General features: G+C 44.0%; 1 protein-coding gene and 1 long non-coding RNA gene across 5 annotated transcripts in view; one reads left to right on the top strand and one right to left on the bottom strand.

Moving 5' to 3' along the window:
- The window catches only part of CFDP1 (craniofacial development protein 1), a 99564-nt gene that overhangs the window by 11313 nt on the left and 82662 nt on the right, over positions 1 to 5589 (bottom strand). The gene's annotated exons all lie outside the window — the stretch shown is intronic.
- Positions 3329 to 5589, top strand: part of LOC112477323 — a 15788-nt gene continuing 13527 nt past the window's right edge. Inside the window, exon 1 of the long non-coding RNA XR_003045393.1 lies at positions 3329 to 4489. This is a non-coding gene — a long non-coding RNA (uncharacterized LOC112477323). The remainder of the gene's footprint in view (positions 4490 to 5589) is intronic.

The raw sequence follows: 5589 nt of genomic DNA, 5'->3' as shown, positions 1-5589 counted from the left end.
ACACACACACACACACACACACACACAAATATTTACCAGGAGCAGAGCATCAGTGGGGATTTAGAAACCTAATGTGTCTCAAATCTTTTCACTTCTCACCTGCCTCACTGCTACTGCCTTGGTTCTCATTGTTATAATCTCTCATCTGGATAATTCAGTAGCCTCTTCACTGGTCTCCCTGATGTCTGTTTTGTCCCACCCTTACTCACTGCTCCATCCTGGCATCTATTCTACATGTTGCCATTAGAGTGTATTTTCTAAACCACAAAGCTTATCACGTCTTACTGCTTAAATGTATCTTCCTGAACCTCTATTGCTCTTATAAGTCTAAACTCCTTAACTTGCAAAGTTTTTCCCGATCTTTTCTCACCATACCTACTCTTGCAATCTACGCTCCATCTATACAGTTCTGAACTTGCACTTCACCTCTACCTGCCTCCCTCCCATTCATCTGGTCTTGTCTCAGCTTAGAAACCACTTCCTCTAGGAAGCTATCTCCTGGTGATATTTCTATCACATCCCCTTCTTTTCCTATTATAGCACGGAATCCTTTCCCTGACAGATGCTTGAGGACTCTCATTTCAGCTGTCCCTGCACAGGTCAATTCTGAGCAAGCTCCGAGTCACTGCTGACAGCATCCTGCCAAAAGCACGCACACCTGGAGGCTTTCCATTTCCGGCTTCAGGGCCTTCTTTGACCCTGCCTGCATGTCACAGCACTGCCTAGACATGGTAGAGTTCGTGCTAGTGGGGCCACCCTCATTTAAATGGTGACTAAATGGCCCAGCCTCCTGTCCTCACACGGACAATTTTGGGAGGTACTCTGAATGCTTCTAAAAAGTTCTGGTGGATCGAGCCCTTGTGGCTTTTGATGTGCACTCTTGTACTAGCTTTTCCTCCTTCCCTAACTCGTTCCAACCCCTCACCCTGCTTCCCAGGATGGATTCCCGAATAACCCACCTGCACTCAGCGTCTTATCTGAGGTTCTACTTTGAGGGGATCTAACTAAGATATTGAGGAGAAAAATAATTTTCCTTGGGCATGCATGCTTTCTCTGAGGACACTCCAAATCTCTGTAGAGAACATGGATATAGTTCTGCAAACAGTGGGCACTTGGTAAAGCCAACAATGTCACCTGGATCACAGAACAAATTTGTGGGAGAGAATCAGATCTCTGTAGGATAAAAAGTGTTCAGAACACTTTTAAACTGGGGAATTCTAAGAGAGTAATTTCTATGTGTATTTACCAAGCAGCTCTCGACCACCCAGGGGTCCCCATTTTATCTATGCAGCAGCAAAGGTTGTGGACACCATCTCTGTCCCTCAGCCTACAGCTCTGATGGTATTCCCAGATCATATACCTTTTCCAGAAGTCATTTTCAGAAGTCTATGAGAGAGAGATTTTTTGCTGCATAGCAGTCAAGAGGGTTCTAGAAAAGGCAAAAAGCCATAATCCCCCTTTGCCTTGTTCACCTGTGCTATTTAGCTTTAAGGGAAAGCTTCACTGGATCATTAACATGGTTTATGATTTCCTAATTCGACAGTCTTCAAAGCAAAACTACCTGTCTTTTATTTGAGGCTAAATCAAAGGGAATGACAGTTACAGTGGCAGCCAGAACACATGCAAGCTCATCATAACTGAGACCAGCACTTTCCTCCTGGACCCTGGTATGTGGGATCCCTGCAGGCTTTCGAGCTCTCACAGTCACTCTCCTGCCCTGACATGAGGCTTCAGTGGCATCATTCAGTCTTCCGTCTCCAGCAGTTTTCAGGAAGGCAGAATCACCAGGACCTTGGCTCGTTCTCTGCTGGTAGGTTCATCGCGCAGGCTTTCGGGAAAGCTGGGGCAGGCAAGAAAGAACCAGCTGCTGGGCGGGGCTGCTGGCTCTCCATGCCGTGAAGGTACAGTGCAGAGGGCACTGCAGAGGGCACCGCAGTGGCACTTCTCTTTCTAAAAACTGTGGCTAGTTAGCAAGTAAATCAATGCTGGGTTCCCATGGGCACTGGGCAGCTGTGTAGACTGAAAAGCTGTGGAGAGCGGGAGGCCAGAATTCCTTTGGAGACCTCTCTGCTGTCAGCAGGACCTAGTGCAGCTTCAGGCACCACCGACTGCTCTTTGTTCTGGATCCTAAGCCATAAAGGCAAGGTATGGCCAGAAAGCTGGCTTGAGCAGACTACCCTGTCACCAGCTGTGGATTTTCTGGTCTTGGTTCTAAAGTGTGGTGAGCAATGTCACAGAGGACCACAGGCCTTCATTCAAGAGAATTCCCATCCACCTGTTGCAGGTCAAAGTCCAAAGAAATACACCATGTGGTGGCTTACTCACAGATTACACCCAGAATGTTCTATCAGACATGTGCAGAATATTGTTGCCAAGATGTTCTCAATGCAACAATGACATTTCAACCACCTCCTCCTGAATGTCACACCACTCTCTTGACCTTACTGCCGTAAGTTCCATGTGAGGAGCACAGCCTTTGTCAAACCAGCTGGCTTCCCACGAGACAGTATGGCCGGCTGAGTGCAGTAGGCATACTGGTGAAAGAGACTCTTACTAGACTCTTATTTCTTTTGTATTATGCCCAGTTATCCATCAATCAGCAATTATTTTCAATTCCCTTTCCACCAAGCCCACTGACCTATACCAACACCAGACACTCATATGGAAAAGGTTCAGAAACTCAGAAAAAAAAGGGACAAAAAAGGCAAAATGACAGTTGTCTTTTTCCTCTCTGAATTCAAAGTTTACACTGATAAGTTGCGAGAACTATATTCTGCTTCTCTTTAGCTACAGAAATGTTAAGTTTAACAAAACTGATTGCAACTAAATGACAAACTCCATGCTGTTGAGTCCTTCACAAAGATATTACATTAACGCGTTTTCTCTGCTCCAGCCCCAAGAGCCTGGACTCGGATTCACCCAACAGATTTGATTTGACTCAGACTCACCCAATCCATTTGATTAGTTTTGTAGCAAGAACACCGCTCTATCTGGCCACCCTGAGCGAGGTGCTTGAATCCTGCTGTTATTTATAAGAGGTACTGGAAAGGAGCTGGGAAGATAACTTATTAAGTGGAAATAGAAAGGATGGCAGGACATAACAACTGGTTGTGAAGGGAAAATGGGAACATCTTTCCCCATGATCTTCGAAATCAGCCTCGGGCAACCGCTGTCCCACAGACCAGAATTTTAGGTTTGGGAATACATGTAGAGCCATTCATTCATTGTATTCATCCAACAGAGATTACTGAGAAATTACTGTATACCAGACATTGTGCTTGGAACTCGAGGCAAAAAAAAAATATAGAAGACATAATCTTTGGCTTCAAGGAGAAAATCTAATAGAGGAGCTCATCATAGACAAATCGTAATATACTATGAAGGCACAAAGAGGGAGCAGCTTAGAGGCTGTTTAATCCAACCTCTTTATTTTAGAAATGAGTTAACTAAAACCCAAGAAGGGTAAGAAACCTGCTTCAGTTCACAATGGGGGACTAGAACTCAGTGCTTTTGACACCCAGCCTGCTTCTCCATCTTGCTGATTGATGGTAGAGATGGGGATAATCTTTTGAGATGCCTTCCAGCCTCCAATTTCTACGACTGCAGATTTTTGGGGGGAGGGGGTGCATTTTTATTTCCCTTGTTGTCCTGGAGCTCACTGTCCACAGGGAGTCTTACTCACCCTTGACTCATCCACAGTGCAGCACAAAGCCTTGCCAGGGTACGTGATCACTACATGTTTAACCAACTAAATCCCCGTGACCTGACAATGGACTTATTCAAAACAATTTTTTCTCATAACACTATACTTGAGCTGACAGGCCAGTCAAGGTAGCTCCAACATTACACCAGCAAGGACAGGGTCAACATATACGCTCGGAAGCACTACTGACCTTCACTTAGAACTTCAACACACAGAACCTGGCTCAAGTCTATGCCTTCCATCTCATAATTTGCATAATCATTAAAATGCAATTTATTTGAAACAAAGATTCTTTGGCAGATATATGCAGTTTCCTCAGTATCTGTCATTTGCTTACAAGGCCGGACTTCTTGGTAGCTCATACATGGATTATTTTCCAGAGCCAGACACGGGTCTAGAACTGGCATGGCACTTCCCTGAGGAACAGGAAGAAAGTTTATGATGCTAATTCTTCAGTGAGAACTGCCTGTTTGGAACCACTGTTTTCTTTCAGATCTTCTTTGGATTTGGCTAAAATCCCTAAGAATGAAAAGTAAAGCCCCAATCTCTGGGCCAAGTTCATTCTCCACCTGTGTAAATCTCTAAGTAATCTCCCCAAAGCCTAAGACCAGACCACTCAAGGAAATGGACTGGAAGCCAGTGGTACATGAGGGAGAGAGTTTACATTCTATTTACTTCCCAACCTGCGCTGAGCATTCTATGGGACATCGGGCTCAGGAAAGTGGAAAACCAGAGGCAACGCAAGAAGTTCCAAATGATCTTAAACATTTTGTGGCTTGCGAAATTGTGAGTACTCTTAAATCTATTATTGACGTTGATACAGTGCCAAAAAAAAAAAAAGAAAAAAAAGTGGCATCTAGCAGCAAAAGGTGAAATGAAAGCTGGCAAATAACAGCAGCTTCAGTTTTCCTGCAAATAGAAAATGGTTTTTACTAAATTTTATTGCTCTTATGCCAATCCAAGAATGAATTACACTTAAGTGTGTCTGATTTGATTTCAGCTGCTCTATATCTTCATAACGTGTCTAGGAAACTTTCCTGCTTTATTGAAATTTCCTTGATCTCCTTTAATCTTTAAATCTAGCATGGTTTCCTACCTATTGTTTTGTTTGATTTTTGGTCATTGATGGAATTCTCGATTTTTGAGTCCAGGTTGGTTTTCCTATATACTATTGCTGGTTTAGGGTCTGTTTCCTATGCTAAGTATGTCACATAGATGAGGCTGAGTACTTCTTACTGCACCATCATATAGTGACGGGCACAGAGTGTTAGGTCAGTCCAGGATTGAAGATGCTAACTGTGGTCGCTTGGGTAAGGTGGTGATGGCCCTAGCTCTCATTTGTAAAGGTACATTCTCCCCTTTGTAATTAATTTCTAAGTAATGTGTAATATGGAGGATAAAATACTCTCAGGGAGTTTTGACTGCTCATTTCTGGTGCCTCACTCTATCATACCCTGGCCATGTCCAAGGACACAGCGAAAATCTCAAAGGGATCATAAAGCTCTGGCTATAAGAAAATCTCTAAAAAGTGAAAGAGCACTAACTAGAAAAGGGGCCAAGGGTTATGGATCATCAGCAGAGTCCAGGATTGGACAGGCCAATGGCAAGAACAGAGGTCTCTGGCCCACAGGAAACATTCACCTAGAGACCTGAGTACTCTTCTCAAAGGCCTGGGACCCTGGTATGTGTAAGGGTTAAGTGACATGGAGGTCAGTGGCAAAGAAAACCCTTCTGGTCCGCCCATCAGACCTCTAGGAAATGATATTTCTGAATTTCCCTTCTCTTTTGTTCCATTCTCATGTGGTTTCATCTCATTCCCTGGGAAAGAGATAATGCCACATCCCTTTCTGCCTCTGTTCCAGCAATTTCCTTCCTTGTATCTTTCC

The sequence above is a fragment of the Pteropus alecto genome, unplaced genomic scaffold, assembly GCF_000325575.1.
Source record: "Pteropus alecto unplaced genomic scaffold, ASM32557v1 scaffold123, whole genome shotgun sequence".
NCBI lineage: Eukaryota > Metazoa > Chordata > Mammalia > Chiroptera > Pteropodidae > Pteropus > Pteropus alecto.
The sequence above is the reverse complement of the archived record's forward strand: the minus strand, read 5'-3'. Positions and strand labels throughout refer to the sequence as shown.